The sequence below is a fragment of the Tiliqua scincoides genome, chromosome 2, assembly GCF_035046505.1.
Source record: "Tiliqua scincoides isolate rTilSci1 chromosome 2, rTilSci1.hap2, whole genome shotgun sequence".
NCBI lineage: Eukaryota > Metazoa > Chordata > Lepidosauria > Squamata > Scincidae > Tiliqua > Tiliqua scincoides.
The window spans coordinates 26,152,866-26,173,750 of record NC_089822.1 but is presented as its reverse complement, the minus strand read 5'-3'; positions in this window follow the sequence as shown (position 1 = coordinate 26,173,750).

Here is a 20,885-nt window from a genome sequence, read left to right as displayed (position 1 = left end):
GTTGCATCCTTTTGTTTACCCATTCATGTGGGTTTTCCTTCAGTGCACCATCTATTGGATTAGGAACTTTGGATCACTGAAAAGTGCCCCGACCCTTACTGGAAACCTTCCCATGAGAATGTAATACAATTGTTGGCAGTGTTAAATTCACTCCTAAATGTACAATGGAGGTTGGGGAGAACAATGAAAAAATGCAGCAACATAAGCATAAAACAGCTTGTAGACATGACAAACTTTTAGCTGAGCACAGAGAAAACTACTCTGTAGATTACTTTCTTATTTTTGCCAAGGTTCCACAAGCATAAGGCTCAAATAGGGCAATCTACCGACGTACTTGCACGGTGTACACCAAACCACTAGAAGATGTATTCCACTTTTTAAGATCAGCTTCCAAAATTGCAGCTTGCACAGGTTGGCAGAAGGAATGAGAATAGATTGGCTACGTTAACTACTGCCTGGGGTAGAACAAGGGACCCTTTTCAACAACTGTCATTGTGTGTGCCTGAGATTAGGGCTAACATTGCCAACAATCATGCCTCATATGTATATGGGCAATTTTGAAGCAGCAGTATGAGTTGTGTAGTCAGAACTTCCCCACTGGTATTGAGATAAAGCAAAAATGGGTACAACTGTGAACCATCCTGAAGAATATACAGGGGATAAAGATGTAATGAGAGAAAATAAAGAGATATGGTGACTTGCAAAGTTCCTAAAATGAATGTCCCAGAAAAGGGAATCTCTGAATTGTTTCCTACAGCATCTTGCTACCCTTTAGTTCATTTAAAACACAGTCTGGGATAGTAAAAATGGTAGAGAAGGAGGTCTGAATGTCTTTTCCTTTTGTGCTCTTTAAAGTAATTTATGGCCCAATCCTATGCAGTACAGTACCTTGTGACAGCAGAGGCTGTTTTATTGCTGGCCCAAAGCAGCCTCTTCAGCACACGATACTGGGCAGCAGGTAGAAAGGCCAGAGTGGTCTCCTGTGACTAGTGGATGGCTGAAGACCCGTTGGAGCAGGTAAGGCTTCCAAGATCAGACAAGATCAGAGATGTGCGACACTTTTTACTGATAGGTGGTGATGGGGGAGAGTGAATCAGGCGTGGTTGGGTTTCTTGACCGAATCCTGACTCCCTTTCTGGGTTTGCAAAGATTCACTTCTACTTAAATTTAGTGCCCCCACTCAGCACAAAATTAGGCATCTTTACACTTGTGAAATTAAATAAAGGTTGATACAGACAGCAATCTGCATTAACTTCTCGTCAATATGAATTAAGAGTCCAGGACCTCATTTTCAAGCTATTTCAGCCATATATACTGCACTTCCTCCCCCCTGCTCTGACCAATCACTTCCACAAGTTGCCTTTTTGGTATGAGAACTTTTAGCATCCAAGAAAATCACCAAGGAAATACACTGGCATTTCCCAGTGTACACCCAGGGCTCGGCAGCTACACAAAGCACACCTGGCAGATGGCACTTGGGTCACTGACCAATTCTTGAGCATCACTGCTTTTCCCCTGCAAGTCGACCAAAGAGGATACAGATTGTTCTTTTGGGAATAATGCAATCAGCAACTGCAATCTGTTGAATTTCAGCAAGAGCAGCCGCTGTGTTAACCTTCGTACTTGCTGGGGAATTTGCAACAAGACTGACTTCGGTCCTTGCTTTATCAAGGTATATTTTGAGCCATTTCTCAGTGTGCTTTAATGGGGAATAAGATCAGTGGCCTGAAGTTAAGTTCACCAGTGCATTGGGCCATGAGCTGAATATTATTGGCAATTAAGAAGAAAACTAACCCAAACAGCAATTAGCAAGATTTGGAAGTGGGAACATTCCTGGAAGAGAGGTGTAAGAAGATTGGTGAAAGCTAGAAACCATTCCTTGCATCCATTAATGGGGCAAATGAAACCCATTGCATAAAATTATGTACATTTTACATATTACTATGGCAAAAGACCATGACATCACCATTGGAAAGCATAAACTACGCAAAGGTAGTGAAATACTGCTTATAAAAGGTGTAACAAGCAGCCGCAAGATGCACAGCACATACTACAGTAAAATAGGCTAACCGAGTCCCATAGAATCTCTGACTCCCCTCAGTAGCTGTTTCAAATGAAGGCTAAATTGTGAAGAGAGCATGCAGTTTTGTTTTTTTTATCATGGGTAGTGGCGTCTTGAGACATATTTCCATTCTACAAGACTGGTTTTCTATGAGTAACTTTATTACTCAATAGCAATTGTTGTCAGAAGAGCTAAATGGTGCTACAACAAAATTGCAGATTAGATATGTATAAAAGCAGGGGTGTAGTCTGAGAGGAGAGCAGTGGCGTAGCTAAGGGGGTGCCGGGGTAGCAACTGCATGGGGCAACAAGCTTTAGGGGACAACAACCTGAGCTTGACACTAGTGGCCAAAATTGTGAAAACCTTGGTTAATACCATCATGATATAGACCATTGGATGTGAAATTTCATGCATAATTCAATGAAACTGTGTCAAAATATCTCTATTCTATAAAATGTTATCGCCAAATAACCAGAAAATAAAAGCACAGCTGCATTTTGTAACAAAAATTCAAAACTTACCAATGAGACTCATTGTTCTGAGAGCCTATTAGATGTTATTATGATACAGCAGGGAACCAATAAGGTGTTAATATGTGGGGGAGCCTGGAGGGAGGCGGCAAAGCGAGCTGCTGGGGGGGAGGAGGTGCATTTTCCCCCATTTTCACTTTAATAAAACGATGGGCATGAAGTCCTTCCAGGGCATCATTTTGAGTTTGGCAGTGGGCTACACGATCATTAGCTACACCACTGGGGGAGAGCAGAGCTCCAGGAATTCTGCCACAATAGCTTTGTCATCAGCATGAGAACTAGATGCTGCATTTGAAACTTTAGTCAAGAAGAAGCAACAGGTTCAGCCAGAGGAAAACCAAAAAATAGCCAATTCCCACCCTAATACCACCAAATTGACTTTGCATTTGTTTCCATCATTTAGTCAATAATTTAAACTTATGCAAGGCAAGTCACTTTGGTTCATCTTTCACTGGTGATTCAAATCCATATTGCTGATTATACAATTTCCCCAAATACAGATTTAGAATCCATTCTTTTGCAAACAAATATTTGCCTCTGTATAATTTTCCATTGCTTTAAAATAAAAAATTACCTTCTCCCTAACAGCGATATCCAAAAAAAACCAAACAGTTTCAACATTTGGAACACTTAACCCTTTGCATTCCCTGCGAACAATTTCTCAATTTAGTAGTCTTATTAATTTATTTTGCTGCGTAAACTGCATTGTGAACTACTTTTTGCTGAAAAACATTACATAAGTATTCTTATTAATTAGCTGTATCCTCAACACAGTGGCATAGCTAGAGGGGGTGCAAAGCACTAAGGTTTGCAGGGAGCCTCACTGTGGTATGCAAGCAACCTCTTCCCCTCCCTTTTGAAGCCATTCCTCGCAGTGGGAGCGAAACAGAAGCATTCCTCTCCATTTTGCTCCCAGCACCCGGAATGGCTCTGAAGGAGAGGGTGAGACCTCCTGCACGCCGCAGTGAGGCTCTCTGCAAAACTTGGTGCTTTGCACCCCCTCTAGCTATGCCACTACCTCAACGCATACACACACACACACACAAGACACAACCTTTACAGCATAATCCCATTCCAAATGAACTTTTATGTTCTGCATATGCAGGATGAGGGTATGTCTTAAATGGACCCTCAGTGGGGTTTTAATTCTTCTGAACTTCTTGAAGCAATTGCACTAGGAGTCTGTTTTTTTTTTCCTTGCCAGTGTTCATGGCTGATCTGCAAAAACATTAGCATGAAGTGAAGAGAATTGAACTGACTTGATATGTCAGTATTTTGATTTATAATATTTAGATGCACCACTTTACAACAAAAAGTGACTCAAATAATTTAACATCGTGGAAAATAATGGCATGATGGTTTGGTTTCTTGTTTCCAAGAGGAAGGAAGACCTATTTTACTGTGCACAGGCCTTGTGAACTTCCTTGTTCAAAAGCCATGTATAAATATTCTGAATATTGAAACAGTAGTAATTTTGAAGTCACCTTGTCAACAGCTGGGCTGGGACCCACCTCAAGTTCTAACCAGCAATATGAGATTCACCTTCAAGAGCCCATGCACTCAACCCCCCTTCCCTTTCCATGCACGACTTGGCAACTGCTCTCACTGTGCTGCAACTCACTTGACATCTATTTTAAATGAACCACTTTTGTTCTGGTATTAGCACCAGAAAGGCGATGTACCTGTCTACTTTAACAATTGTAGGAATTCTCTTCTGCAGGTAGTCCGAAAGGATTGCCAGCTCATTTGAAACATCAGACACGAAAGAGAGGTCTGCAGAAACTGCTCAGAAGACAATTGCCTATAGACACCATTGTCAGAAATGTGCTCTGTTTTTTATCCTTTTTCATTTGCACTAGCAGACTTGGATGGAATGTAAACAGAGATAGACAGATAGACGAGAGAGAGAGAGAGAGAGAGAGAGAGAGAGAGAGAGAGAGAGAGAGAGAGAGAGAGAGAGAGAGCGCTGACGTCCAAAACTTGGCCACTGAGCTTCTTTGAACATATCTGTAATTCTCTTTAATGTTGTTGCCTCTTATATAGCTTGTCCACGGAAGTGATTCATTTTCTGGACTCCTGAAACTATATCCCCAACTATGAGTGGCAACCACAGGCAGTTGCCACAATTCCCACAATTCAGGCACTACCATATTATTTTGTCAGGACATTGGTCAAGAAGATGTAGGGCAACTCCTGATTTTCTTCTTCATATCAGCCAGCTCCATCACTCTAGCAAAGCAACAAGAGGGTGAAAATCATGCAACGAAAGACAAACCAGGAGCATTATTTCTACGTGACTCGAGCACTTGCGATCGCGACTATTTTCCAAGTCACTGTTATGAGTCACAACCAAAGCAGTGACATTGGTGACTGAAGTTGACAAGAATTTCAGAAAAACACATGTTTTCAGGACCCGAGACAAGTAATCAGGAATCAAGTACCCATCCCTGCTTATAGCCTCCATGTGCAGTCTGTGAGAAGGAGGGCATGCTTTGGTGGCCTAGTGGGGAAGCGAAAGGGATTTTGGCTGTGGTGGGCAGGACTTTTAGTCCCCAAAATGTGGAGTGAGACAATGGGGCTTTCTGAGCATTTCTTCTTCTTCTGAATAAAAAGAAGAGGAAACCAGGATCAATCAAAACACTGCCTATAAAAGCCAAAGAAGCCATTGTGGGGGGTGGGAGACCGCTAGAGCTTATTACCCCTCCATGCAACGATTACCCCCACAAGGAAAACTAGATAGCAAAGGGTCGGTCGAGCCCAGTTTCCTATACAAGGGGACTGGAAGAGGCTGCGTTGTGATGAAGGTGCATTCAGTCATGTGGCAAACTTGGGAATGCTAAAGTGATACCACTTAGACACAAATGAGATCTGGATCAACATATTTGGGAGCTGCCAGATTTAGGGTGCCTGATGGAGCCTGTTTCCCAGTGTGTTGAGCGGTCCCGAAGCAGGAAATGAAGAACCTCCAGCTGTCTGAAGTGCTATGTGTACGTTCCCAAGAATGGTTAAGAACTTCCAAGGCTCACAGAGAGCAGCCCCAAAGGAGAGAGTTGGTCCCTTACCTGACTCCTTGGAAAGAAAGGTGGGACATGCCAATCGTTCTGAAAGTTGCACTTCTTTGGTAGAGATATTGAACTCAAGTACACAAGGCTCTTGTTCAAGGGCCACGGTTCCATGTTTCACTTGCGAGACGTGCATTACCAGCTCCATTTTACCTGCCAAGTTGACCAATATGCAGGTGAGTTTGGCTTGCCTGTTCAAATACAGATCTTCAGGGACTGGGCGATGGGTGTTGACTTGAATGCCTGGATTGCTGACACCTAGTGCAGGGGTGTCAAACTCACTTCATCTCGGGGGCCACACTGGATTAATGGAATTTACTGAGGGCCGGTGTTGTACATCATATTTGTATACCAACAGAGACAATGGCTACTAGAGCGGGTAATCACCATTCACAGCCATTGTAAGCCATTACAGCTAGATCCACCTAGCTAATTAGGTAAGAGGCACATTTTCAAGTGGGTGCTCCTTTTTTTAGCAGGGGGAGAGTAACTGGCCCACCTCACCCCAGCACTGTCTGTTCTAGTGGCTGTCTGCTGGTATTCCTTTGCATCTTTTTAGATTGTGAGCCCTTTTGGGACAGGGAGCCATTAGTTATTTGATTTTTCTCTGTAAACCGCTTTGTGAACTTTTAGTTGAAAAGCGGTATATAAATACTGAAATTTCTATCCTGCTGTTTTTCTTCTCAGTTCTATTGAGTCAAAGAAAGAGAGATGGGTTGGGGGTTCTTTAATTGAATTGACGTTTGAGATAAAGGCACAATGGATGTGCTTTTGGCACTGTTATCTTGCTGTTAATCTGATGCACAATTCACACTTTTCTGCTCTTGCTGATGCAATATAATCAATTGGAGCGGCAGAGTATCTGAAGCTGTAGCCTTTGGCAAGTTGCATACCATTTAGCTCTTGGGGTGCCGGTAGCTCAAAATGATCATGATCATAGAAGCATTTATCTGCTTTTGTGATAAAACAGGCAATCCTAAAAACCGGCAGGGTATTCTCACTGAGATGCAGTGGAATGATCAATATTTGTCTACAAAACTCTTGAATAGTTCAACTGTATGTGTGCGCTTCTGTGTGCTGTTGATTTGGAGTACTCCATTATCTTTTTCCCTAAGTTACAGTAAGTTTCCCTTTAATGTCTATATTGGTGCAACCTCGCTATCCTTGGATTGGCATTTGTGGATTTAACACACTATGGATGCCAGCGGATACTGGGATCACCATTTAAATGCCCTTAAGGAGGAATAAAAGCACAAAAATCACATTTCTTACCTTTGCCCAGTCAAACAGCACAATTTCCAAGCCCCTCTTTGGTAAAAACAGCACTAATGACCTACCCAGTGGTGTAGCTAATGATCGTGTAGCCCAGTGCCAAGCTCAAAATGTTGCCCCGGAAGTGATGTCACAACTGGAAGTGATGTCACATCTGGGCTTTTTCAAAAGTGAAAAGGCATCTATCTGCTATCTGGGGTGAAAGAAGATTTATAGCCTCCCCCCCCCCAGACAAAATCAAACTAAGTAAATAAATAAAAAGTGTGCCCCTGATAGGTTCGAGACACTGTATTGGGGTGAAGAGGGATGCTTATTCTTCTCTTGCTAAATATAAGAGGTGCAGCTCTTGAACAACAATCAATCTCATAGGTCAATTTTGAGTTAAGAAAATCCACTTTTTGTTCTATAAGGCAATAGTGTTTTCATTTTCTGGTTAATTAGCCATAACTTTTGATAGAATACATACGTATATTCCAATGGGGTTTGCTTCAGTACTTCAAACAGATGATAGAAAACCCATCTGTAAAAAAACATTCCCTGCACAGACTGTAGAAGATATTCATGATGTCAAGGAGAAGGATTCTAACCCACCCCTTATTCTGGTAGTTCTCTATGTGCAGGATTGTTTTTTTTAATGGAAGAGCATTTCAACAGGTGAAGTTCTGTGTGCAGTTTGGAGTAGTGAAAGTGCAATCCTAACTAAATCCCCATTGGCCAATGCAGCCGTGACAATGAAGTATGTGCTTCATCCTTCCGGGGGATGGACGTCCTAGTGGCCTCTTTGAGGTAAGGAAACTTTTGCTCCAGAGAGCTGTCCCAGTGGGTTACCTGGGCAGCTGTTGTTCAGGAGCCTGCACTACTTACCATTTTGCACTGCTCTAGCTAGCTACTGGAAGGAACTGGGGAAGGAACAAGATCAGGTGCATGATGGTGCTGCCAAGATCCTTTCCCTGTTCTGCCTTCTGCTTCCCCCTCCCTGACCAGACACTTCCTCATTGTCCTCCCTGTCCCATTCCTCCTACCACCCAACTCAGCCACCAACTTACCGGTGTTGGTGGGTGGGAGGCATCTCTGCTGCTCTGTCCACCAGTCTGCCAGCCATGTGTACTAGCAGCCTCATTGTGTGCAACAGTGGACAGCCGGGTTAGAACTGGGCTGACAGTCTTGGCACATGTTTAACTCCCCATCAGCCATTGGTGAGAATTAAAATTAACACTAGTGACAGTATATGGTTTTTCTTCTCAGACGTACTTATTGACAAGCTGTGAGTCAAGAAGTGTCTCCCCTGTTGTCTGTTAAACAGACATATGTAAGAAAGAAAAATAAAATAAAACAAAGATTTTGAAAGGAAATAAGTTGAAATATAGCGGGCAGAGAAAGAACTAATGGCAGCCAGTATCAGACCTCATGGAGAGAGTGCTTAGAGGATCTCACTTCCATCCCAAACTAGACCTTTTTCCCAGCAACATCCCATTCCTCTCACCTCTTCCAGCCCCAAAGAGCACCACACTATTGTCCTTATCCTCATAAGGATGGGGAAGAGATGCAGATATCTTTCCTCTTTCTCATAGCTGTCCCTTAGAAGCCAGAGGCTTCCCCATATTTTTCCCCACTGATGTAATGATTCTTTTCTTTCCTGAAATGCTGCTTGCCTAGAACTCAGTCAATCCCCCCCAGGCCTTGCCACTGTGATAATCCCATCTGAATCCCCTCCCCCCCACCAAGGAGTTTTACCTCTTTGCTAACCCTGCGCTCCAGAGTCCTCTTTACCACCTGAAACTGAAAAAAAATTAATCAAAAAAGGACTTAGGGGTAGCATCTGATCCAGGTTTGTAGTGGGGTTGCTTCGAAAACCCATATATAATCTCAGCAGGGCAGGGAGAAATGCACCTATCTTGCGTCTCCTCTTGTGGGCGGGCTTGCTGCACATGTCTCCTCCTACTGGGGCAGGCTGATGTGACACAGGGGCAGATCCAGTGTTTGTGTTTGGGGAGAGCCATGAGTACTACTTTAACTCTAGAGCCCAGGTCAATCAGGCAAGTAGGCCTGGGCTCCCAGTTGAACTTTGGCCTCCATGCACAAGGTTTGCTGGGTGGGTGACCTGGGCTCCTACCCAGACCTGAAGCTCAGATCTACTGGCCTCTGTGGCCAAGTTTTGCTGGGCAGGTAGACCTGGGCTCCCATCCAGACTTGAAGCCCAAATTGGGCTAGATCTGCTGGGTAGACCTGGGCTCCCAGCCATGCTTGGGCTACTCCCCATCCTGGTGGGTGCCCTTCCCACTGGTGCAACAGTTTGGGGGTACACACCCATGGCCCCACTCTGGATCCATCCCTGGTGTGACAGCACTTTCAGTCTACAATCTCAGGTGACATGCGCTCCAGGCTGCTGGAAGGCAGCGATTGAGCAGTGCTTTGTGTCATCAGTGATCAGCATGATCTAGACATAATCATTAGCATCATAGGAGCCTTAATATTAACCCCTGTGACGAAGCTTGAAATTGATTGGCCAAAGGTGCAGAGCTGGCAAGAGGAAGTATTTCTCCCATTAATCTGCAGAATTCATTGCTGTGAGATATTGGGAAGGCCATTAGTGCAGGTGACTTTTTAAAATTAAGATTGGAAACATCCACCAAGTGTGGGGTTGCTCTAAATCAGCTCCAGTGGAGAGAAATAGACCCTGTACCATAACTCAAATTGTCATATGCCTGGAAATGAATGCCAAGGGTGGTTATTTCAGCTTTTGCTTCACTTGTAATGCTCCCTTGAGTCTTTTCATTGCTTTAAGCATAATTCCAAGAGCAACATTTACTTAGGAGCTTGAAATATGTCCTTTGCAAACATGAATGGTGTGGATTTTAAAAGCAGCTGTTGAAAAATGCTACGTAAAGTACATTTCCAAAGATTAATACTCTAAAGTACAGCAACACCTTGGGTTGATACGATAGAAAACGTTTTGTGGATAAATGGCTGGCATGAGCATCCATATGTCTCATGCACCAATATTAAACCTGACAGATGAGTTCCATAATGTAGCAAACATCTATGGAACTTTCTTAAAGCTGATATGAACCATCAAATCCATTGACTGGGGGAAAGAAGCAAAGCAGCTTTTTGCTATCAGGCTGTTGACCATAAAGACTGTTTAATTTTCTCGGCATTTACAGTACCTATGACTCAAGCATCTAAAGTTTTTCAGCCTCAAGTTTTTTGAAATATTTGGAGGCACTCCCCCCCCCATTAAAAAAAAATAGAATCATGGTTCAATCAAGACAGTTACTAACAGTGCAATCCTAGGCATATCCACTCAGAAGTAAGCCCCATTGAGTTCAGTTTGATTTACTCCCAGGTAAGTATGTATAGAATTGCAGCGTAGCAGACCAATCCTATCTCAACCAACGGAGCTGGATATGGTGCAAAGACAATTCTATGACTTTTATCCCTTAACTCACAGCTTGTCTTTACTTGGGGGGTTCCACGCCAAGAGTCACTACACTGAGCCTCTTCATATTAAGTGGTTAAGGTTGCCTGAGTGGGAGCAGTGAGTTCAGAGGACTTCCTCCTTTAGCCTGGACATCCTAGGGATGGCTGGCTTAAGAAAGAAATGAGCTGATAACCTGGGCTCATCAGAGACCTGAGCGATAGCTTATCCTGGGCAAGTTCTCCCTCTTTCAAATGCCTTACTCTCACTTCTGACTGTCAGCTGCTGGCCCTGATCTCCTCTTCCAGCACTTCTGCCCCCCCTCTCCATCTCCAAATCCCACCGTGATCTCTCCTCTCCATCTTCCCTTTTCTCTTCTTCCCCTGGTTGTCCTTTCCTCCAGCTCATTTTCTTGTCCACCTCCTTCCTCTCCCTCCATTCCTCGCATTCTTCACTTTTTCCTCTTCCTGCCACCCTTGCAATCCAACCCCCCCTCATTTCACCCTCTCTCTCCTGCAGCTTTTTAAGCCAGTCCCCTCTGAGGACTACAACCCTCCCAATCTGTCAGCCTGGCCAGCGTTCCTTGTGATATCATCTCTAGTGTGGGTCACATGACTCTATGGGGTGAAGCAGAACTCCACAGTGCCTTGTATATTTTTCCTCTTCCCACACTATCACCATCGCTGATAGAAGCTGTATAAAAATTAGGCGAAGTAAAAGCAAATTTGCTTTCGTTACGTTATTTGTACAAGTCACTGCTTTGTGTGTGCAGAATTTGAACTACATTGATACAGTTTTTTCTTTTAAAGTATACACAGCTGCTAGTATTATGTATGAACCATTAAAATATGCACCATGCAGATTTAAAAATAAATACCTGAAAATGGGGGCAAGCCTTGTGTCTCCTAGTGGGAAAGGAAAGCAACCAATCAGTGGCCCTTGTGAGACACACAGGTCTCACAAGAGCCACTGATTGGGAGCCTTCTGTGTTGCTTCCTGCTTAAAGAGGCAAAATACAGTATCCTATTTATCTTTCATCAGATAGCAGCAACAGAAGCTACAATCAATGGCAACATTAGCTTGATGTCATCAGAGTGCTTTAACCAGTCTGCTTTACCTCCAGCAACTGCAGAATTCTTAGCTCAATGTTTAGGAAACAGTGGATAAACCTGATGTTTCTAGGCTGGTGCAGAGATCCATGATTACTCGTCTCATACAAAGCAGTCTCAAAGGCTTTGCTGTGCTTCTGGTTTTTGGAAACTTTCCATCCAAAGCACACTAAATCTATAACACCAGATTAATTCTGTCTTTGGAGCACATTACCAAGCCCTCTCCAAAACAATAAGTAGCTGCTGGAATGAAAACCAGAAATTAAATGGTCAGGAAGAAAATTCATCAATTTTGAGTTCATTCTTGGAGAAGTATGTGCAATATATAGTCTGTTAAGTACATGAATTATTTTGCTACTGGGGAAAAATATAATCCTCTGGTATACAGAATTAAAATGCTCAAAACTGAAAAACCAAATTCTTTTCAACTTAAGAGCTATGCCAAAAAATTGCTTAATATAATGTCTGATTATACATAAACTTAACTATATTTCAGAATTAGATATTGTAGTAAACTAGCAAAGCTTCAAGAAATACTTACAGTTGTTCGTTGTCTGAATTTCACATTGTGTTAAATTGAAATAAATTACTTAAAAAATCATCATCATCTAATGCTTGCATATACTAGGACTCTACACTTCCTGTTCTTTGAATTTCACATTCTCTCAAAATGCGATGTACCATAGAGTACAGCCTGGACACAACCACAAATGATCAGGTGACAGCGGCCTCACAGGGAGCCCCAGGGCCCGTAAATTGGCATGGGGGTGGGTGGTGGGCAGATCAGAGCCGGAAATGGGGTGTGGATGGGAGTGTGTCAAGGATGGGAAGGGAGTGCTTATGGGTGGCAGCAGCTCTGCTGATATCCTATCCTCCTTGATCAACCTACCTGGGCCCACTTGGACTTGTACCAGTAAAATCGCGGGCACAGGTCCAAGTAGACCTATCGAGGTAGTGGAGGCTTGCTTCAGAGAACATTTGGAGATGAGAGAGGAGATATCCAGAACTCCCGCTCTCCCAAGGATTCAGTGAATGCTCCAGTGGTGAGACTGAATTGGCGGGCAGGATTTTGATAGGATAGGGCTGTCAATCTCCAACATCTCCTGCTAAAGAATGTCATGTAGCAGATCTGGAGGAGATCCTGGGATGAAACTGTGGTGAGCTGCTGTGATTGGCATAGACAATACTGGACTAAATTCAGAACAAGGTGGCTTTATAGGTCTGTAAGAGAAATATTAACAAATTTCCTATTAATTGCAGAAGCCTGTAAGTCTATTCGGAGATTGTGTGTGTACAAGCATGAGTGTGTCCCAAAGAGCACTGGACCATGGATCAAAGAGACCCTACACTAGACTAAATAATGCATTGTACTGAAAATATCCCATATTCTTAAATTCTGACATTTTTGATTACTTGACAAACAGTTGGAAAACTGCGTTCAAAATTAAATTACAGTTGTATAGGTTGTTGATCCATTTTTCTGGATTATGTAAAATGTAATGAATGCAGAAGAAAGTAATGAAATATGTCATTCTAGTTAATTGGATTATTTTTATAGCATGCATACAAATATTTCATTATGTCATAATTTTATTAAAAAGAACAAAAACAGACAGTTTAAGCTCTGAAGCATCCACAAAATTTATAGAAGCATATGCCATTTTTATTAAGAAAATGTGACTCCCCCATGGTGTGAGGAGAGATATAAACCAAATAAATATCATACTAAGAGTGCAGTCCTAATGTGAAGATGGGATGGCTCAAGACTCCTGCGCTATGTAGCCTATGAATGTTGCAAATGTGCTATAAAGAAAATTCACAATGACTTGTGAGCCCGGAAGGCAGAGACAAGGGCGTGCACTGGCCTCCCAGTGCCGGATCCAGTTTGGCGAAAGGAAAGGTCGAGCTGGCCTAGAGAAGCCAGTGGGAGGGGGATTGGAGAATGTGGCAGGAGGGTAGAGTGGGGGTGTTTCAGAGTGGGGAAGGGCGGATCAATGGGTGAACCAGGCCAGGGAGGGGTGGAACTGGCCTGGGTGACTGAGAGCCCAATTCTATGCATGTCTACTCAGAAGTAAGCCCCATTAGAGTCAGTGGGGCTTACTCCCAGGAAAGTGTGGGTAGGATTGGGCTGTTAGGATGGATCTTAACACCCCCGTCCCAGCCAGCCCAGCATTGCACCGGGCTGCTTGAATTTGAACCAGCAATTTCACTGGTGCAAATCCAAGTAGCCCCATGGGGTGGCTGGCACACGACACGGGGTAAGGAGATAATTATCCATGTACTCCAAGTTGCAAACCAGTTGGCCTGCCTGTTCCAGTGCTGTGGTTGGGCTGTGAAACACACAGGTCATGATCCAGCCAAATTTTAATCATTTTGTCTTGGGGTTGCACTCCCTCTGAAGGAGCAGGTCCGCAGCTTGGGGGTCCACCTGGACTCGCAGCTGCTCCTGGATTCCCAGGTGGCGGCTGTGGCTAGGGGGGCCTTTGCTCAGCTTCATTACTACAGTAATGCTACGGTGACATCGAGGTTAGATTATTGTAACGCGCTTTATGTGGGGCTGCCCCTGAAGACGGTTCAGAAACAGCAATTAGTGCAGAATGCGGCGGCCCATGTGGTCACTGGAGCTAGGCGGTTTGACTCAGTCAGTCCGCTTCTCCGGGGACTACACTGGCTGCCCATTTGTTTCCGGGCCCAATTCAAGGTGCTGGTTTTGACCTTTAAAGCCCTATACTGCTCTGGGCCGGGCTGTCTTAGAGATTGCCTACTCCCGTACAATCCGGCTCGTCCTCTCAGGTCATCAGAGAAGGCCTTTTTACAAGTTCCACTGCCTAGGGAGGTTCGTGGGGCGGCAGCAAGAAATAGGGCTTTCTCAGTAGTGGCACCAACGTTGTGGAACTCCCTTCCCCTTGACTTGAGAATGGCTCCCTCTCCTGAGATTTTTTGGCGAGGCCTGAAGACCCTGTTCTTTAAACAAGCCTTCTGATTCCATGGCCTTCTTAACTTTTTTATACATCTTTTAGTTTCTGTTTACAGGTTGGATTCCTCTATGACTTGCTCTGTTATGCTCTTTTTATTCTGACTTTATTCTGACTACTGTTTTTATGGCCTCTGTTAATGTGTTTTTAATATGTTTTTATCTTGTTAAATCATGCTGTTAAAACTGTTTTTATATGTTGTGAGTAGAGACAGAACTGGCTTCAAGTTATTAGGGGCCCTGGGGAAAAACCCTGTCCTGGAGTTCCCATAGCACCCTCTCTCACTCTCTGGTGCTGCTTTGGCTGCTACTACTGCCACCAGTGCGAGGTCTTCCTGCGAGGTAGAAGACACCCAGGCTCCTCACCCAGGCTCCTCAACCAGGCTCCTCAGCATCATCAGATCCTTCCACAAGGACATGAAGGGCACTTTGTCTTCGATGGCTCCACATCAGACCCCTTTGACATCTGAAGCCACTTGAAGCAGGGCTGTGTTCTTGCACCAACCTTGTTTGGGATTTTCTTCGCTGTCATGCTGAAGCAGGCCTTTGGAACTGCAACAGAAGGCATCTATCTCCGGACCAGATCTGACGGAAAGCTCTTCAACCTCTCCAGACTGAGAGCAAAGTCCAAAGTCCAGCTGAAATGTCTGCATGACTTCCTCTTTGCCGACGATGCAGCTGTCACTGCCCACTCTGCCAAAGATCTCCAGCAGCTCATGGATCGTTTTAGCAAGGCCTGCCAAGATTTTGGACTGACGATCAGCTTAAAGAAAACACAGGTCATGGTTCAGGATGTGGACTCACCTCCCAGCATTACAATCTCTGCGCATGAACTGGAGGTTGTCCATGACTTTGTGTACCTAGGCTCAACGATCTCCGACACGCTTTCTCTCGATACCGAGCTAAACAAACGCGTCGGTAAAGCAGCTACCACGTTTTCCAGACTCACAAAGAGAGTCTGGTCCAACAAGAAGCTGACGGAACATACCAAGATCCAGGTCTACAGAGCTTGCGTCCTGAGTACACTTCTGTACTGCAGCAAGTCATGGACTCTCTGCTCACAACAGGAGAGGAAACTGAACGCTTTCCACATGCGCTGCCTCCAACGCATTCTCGGCATCACCTGGCAGGACAAAGTTCCTAACAACACAGTCCTGGAACGTGCTGGAATCCCTAGCATGTATGCACTGCTGAAACAGAGACGCCTGCATTGGCTCGGTCATGTCGTGAGAATGGATGATGGCCGGATCCCAAAGGATCTCTTCTATGGAGAACTCGTGCAAGGAAAGCGCCCTACAGGTAGACCACAGCTGCGATACAAGGACATCTGCAAGAGGGATCTGAAGGCCTTAGGAATGGACCTCAACAAGTGGGAAACCCTGGCCTCTGAGCGACCTGCTTGGAGGCAGGCTGTGCAGCATGGCCTTTCCCAGTTTGAATAGACACTTGGCCAACAGTCTGAGGCAAAGAGGCAAAGAAGGAAGGCCCATAGCCAGGGAGACAGACCAGGGACAGACTGCACTTGCTCCTGGTGTGGAAGGGATTGTCACTCCCGGATTGGCCTTTTCAGCCACACTAGACGCTGTGCCAGAACCACCTTTCAGAGCGCAATACCATAGTCTTTCGAGACTGAAGGTTGCCAATATATAACTGCCACCAGTACTGAAGATTCAGGGATTGACTGGGTGGGCACTCTCCTTGGCTTAGCCAGTGCCCAAACTGGTTGACCTCCAACATTATCCTTGAGTGGAAGGAGTTAACACAGATCCACTGAGTGCTTTGCAAGAGCTAACCTGCCCATTGCAAAGCAAGCCCTAGTAGCAGGGTTGCATGCAGTTCCCTACTGAAAGCCAAGATGTTCCTTTACTAAAAGCTTGGGGATTTAAAGTGGCTGTGTTGGTAAAAGACTGCAACACACACTTTCTACTGGGGAAATTTTTTGTCAAGCATCAAGGAAAGAACAAGAAACCATGGGTTCAAGTTGTATTTCAGAATCAAAAGGATCATAGGTATTTTCCAAACAATAGTGCCTTTTTTAGGATGGAGCCTTACATTTGTGCAATGGTAATCAATTGAGAGTGGGCTGCAAACAGTACCTACAAAATGTGATAAATACTAACACTGAAATGATGAGTACTGCTCCTATGTCTTCTTGTGTTGTGTCATGTTTTTAGACAAACGCAACAAAGCAGATTCAAAATAAAATAAATAATAATGAGTTGTAAAAAATGTTTTGGATCTCTTGCCTAAAGGAAACACTTTTGATAGCCTAGTCCTAACTTAAGCCCCACCCCCTCTCCCATACATAGCACCAATGGAGTGCATGCAGCAGTGGTTCTCACACATTTAGCACCAGGACCCACTTTTTAAGAATGAGAATCTGTCAGGATCCACCAGAAGTGATGTCATGACCAGAAGTGACATCATCAAGCGGGAAAATTTTTTAACAGTCCTAGGCAGAAATCCTACCCACACGTACCCAGGAGTAAGTCCCATTGACTATCATTGTTAAAAGCATATACATAGTGGTCTGTTAAAAATACAGGTATGTCACATTTCCCCAAATGCAGTTACATACCAGGGGAGCATCAAGTCTATTAAAATTAAAATATTGAAATGAATGGGGACCCACCTGAAATTGGCTCACGACCCACCTAGTGGGTCCTGACCCACAGTTTGAGAAACACTGGCATGCAGTATCCTCTGGCGGTGTAGTCCAGAGGTCTCCTCAAGGTAAGATAACTTATGTTCCTTTTCATCAGGGCAGGTTTCCACTATCTCAATGGGACTCCTCGGGTATGCACCAGCTAATTTGCTGCAGCAAGTCAGATAAAAGTAAGGGAGAGGGAATGGGGTTAGGATCCAGTGCATGTGGATGCAATTGGAATCCCTCCCTCCCTACCCCTTTCACACTCAGAAACCCCCTCCCCCATTCCTCCCTCTCCCCACCCTGTTCTGCCCACCCCTGCTGCCAACTTACCTTCACAGTAGCCAGCAATAGGAGCAGGCCTCCATTTGCAGCCATGAACCCCAGCAGGTGTATTACCACTTACAAAGGTGGAACACTGTTCTACTGTCATAAATAGCTGCATAGCCCCAGTTTGGATTGGGTTATAGGCCTTATTAACTCAAATGGAAGAGAATTAAGCATGCCCTAACCTTTATCTGGAAAACTAACAGGACTTAACAGTGCTGAATTTTGGCGCCCTAAAAAATTAAGTGAGTCAAAACGTTCCTAACTTCAAGCATTTAGAATTCATGTGAAAACATAAAATGCCATTAATATTAACAGGAACTCAGAAGACATGTCAAAATGTCAGTTTGGGAATATTAAATTATGACTTTGTCACAACTCAACGCATCAGCAGTTAATGTGGTTGCAATCAATTAATGTTAATTGAGGGATAGTAGTTCTTTTGGGTGGGATATGGGCATTTGATTGAGAGGTAATCTGCTGTAATAGAGTTCTGTAAGCACATAGAATTACCAAAGGTAGGCACACGTACTTTAAAATCTTATTCTAATTGTCAGATGCTCCAAACCTGTTATGCAAAATTTGTTGTGGTATATTATGATGAAATAAACTGTTTGGTTTATTTAACTGTTGGTTTATTGGTGTAAAGTGTCGACCCAATGTGCGGCGGCAGTGAAGAAGGCCAATTCTATGCTTGGGATCATTAGGAAGGGTATTGAGAACAAAACGGCTAGTATTATAATGCCGTTGTACAAATCTATGGTAAGGCCACACCTGGAGTATTGTGTCCAGTTCTGGTCGCCGCATCTCAAAAAAGACATAGTGGAAATGGAAAAGGTGCAAAAGAGAGCGACTAAGATGATTACGGGGCTGGGGCACCTTCCTTATGAGGAAAGGCTATGGCGTTTGGGCCTCTTCAGCCTAGAAAAGAGACGCCTGAGGGGGGACATGATTGAGACATACAAAATTATGCAGGGGATGGACAGAGTGGATAGGGAGATGCTCTTTACACTCTCACATAATACCAGAACCAGGGGACATCCACTAAAATTGAGTGTTGGGTGGGTTAGGACAGACAAAAGAAAATATTTCTTTACTCAGCGTGTGGTCGGTCTGTGGAACTCCTTGCCACAGGATGTGGTGCTGGCGTCTAGCCTAGATGCCTTTAAAAGGGGATTGGACAAGTTTCTGGAGGAAAAATCCATTATGGGGTACAAGCCATGATGTGTATGCACAACCTCCTGATTTTAGAAATGGGTTATGTCAGAATGCCAGATGCAAGGGAGGGCACCAGGATGAGGTCTCTTGTTGTCTGGTGTGCTCCCTGGGGCATTTGGTGGGCCGCTGTGAGATACAGGAAGCTGGACTAGATGGGCCTATGGCCTGATCCAGTGGGGCTGTTCTTATGTTCTTATGGTTAAGTGGTGAGCAGATTGTGTTAAAACACAGCTCCAAATGTGATGATTTTCCTAACTAAACAGCCCTATCCTCTGTGAGTACTAGTTGTTAATTGATTCATTACCACTTTATTATTATTCTACCACTCATTCTACCACTCAGAAGTAGTAGAATATATTCCTTACTTCAATGGGAATGTTGCATTTCAGTTACACCTGGGTATAGGTGAAGCCTATACTGGTGAAGCCTTTACTGTTATTGCTGTATTGAAATTGCGGAAGATATGGCGAGGAAACAGGATGTGGTGTTTGCAGTGGCCCCTTTAAGGGTTAAGGCCTGGGCTTTGAGCAGAGGGTGTGCTGCACAGCTGCAGCCACTAGAGGCAGTCAAGCCATTACAACAGTGATTTTCAATCTTTTTCATATCTTGGAACACTGACAAAGTGCCAAAATCGTCAAGGCACACCATCGATTTTTGGACAATTGACAAGGCACACTATGCTGTTGGTGGGAGCTTATACCCTGCAATAGTCCTATTAATAAATGACCCTCCACCAAACTTCCGCAGCACACTTGGGGACCATTCACAGCACACCAGTGTGCCACGGCACAGTGGTTGAAAATAGCTGCATTACGGGATATAAGGAGCACCTGATGCAGAGAGAGTTTGTGGGTTGTAGTGAGAGTGGAGGAGGGAGAGGAGACTTGCTGGCAAAATGGACTGGCATTTTGGCTAAACTGACCTACTGGCTTGTGGGCTTACAGATTGACTCACGGCTCTACCTATTGGACTGACTTTCTGGCAGACTGAAACTCTGGCACACAGTCTAGCAAGGGAACAACGAACTGACAGTCTGATGGATGGACTGGAGGACGAACTGTGAACTGGTGCACTGACCTACAGACTAATCTAACAGAGACTGCTGAATGGTGAAGGTGCTGCTGCTGTATCCCAAAAGGACTGCTGCTTGGAGAGTTGGGACTCTGCAGACTTATAGGCAAGCCATCTACTGGTCTCCTCCCTGCTGGTACAAGCAGATCCAGCTGTAGTCAAGCTGGGGGAACTAATTAGTATTAAAGTGGGCATGGGTTCTCTAGGCAAAGCTCAGAACAGGGAGTTTGGCAGGACAAGAGCGTGCTGGCTTTCTTTTATACCCTGACTGGCCACAAAGGAATGATATTATAGGACAAAATACATTGCTGAAACTCAGACCATTGCCTGTAGAATATAGAAGAGTTAAAAGAGCTTGTAATTACACCAAATTGATGGGGCAATATCATTGGGGCAATACCTGTCAGGTCATCATTTGTTTTACTTATTTCCAGAAATGTTTAGTTTAGTTTAGTTTACTTACTTACTTACACATACATTTTTATCCTGCTTTCTCTCCCTGCTTTTTTTCGCCTTTCTGCTGTACAAAAAAAGTTAAGCAAAATTTATAAAATGCAAACCTAATATAAAGCATCATCTCAGGAGGAAATGTTTACAGAGCTCCTCAAGAGCAGCTCTATACAAAGGAAGGCACATCTGAAATGGTTCCCCCCCAATATTCCCACTCTATTATTATATCATTATTGATGTAATGATTCCTTTATTATACCAGGACCAGGGGACATCCACTAAAATTGAGGGTTGGGAGACTTAGAACAGACAAAAGAAAATATTCCTTTACCCAGTGTGTTATTAATCTGTGGAACTCCTTGCCACAGAATGTGGTGATGGCACCTGCCTAGATGCCTTGAAAAGGGAACTGGACAGATTTATAGAGGTAAAGTCCATTACAGGTGACAAGCCATGATGTATACATGCAACCCCCTGATTCTAAAGTAGGCTATCTCTGAATGCCAGATGCAAGGGAGTACAGGATATAGGTATATCTTGTTGCTTTGTGTGCTTTTTGAGGTATCTGATGGGCCACTGTGAGATACAGGAAGCTGGACTAGTTGGGCCTTTCAGTGGCGGACCTCCCCAGCCTCACGACCCAGGACCTGCAATGGTGCCCTTCACCATCTATGGGCTGTTGCCACCCCCCATGTGGAAATTCATCCCCCCCCCCACTCACCTGACGCTCATGGAGCCTTGCGTG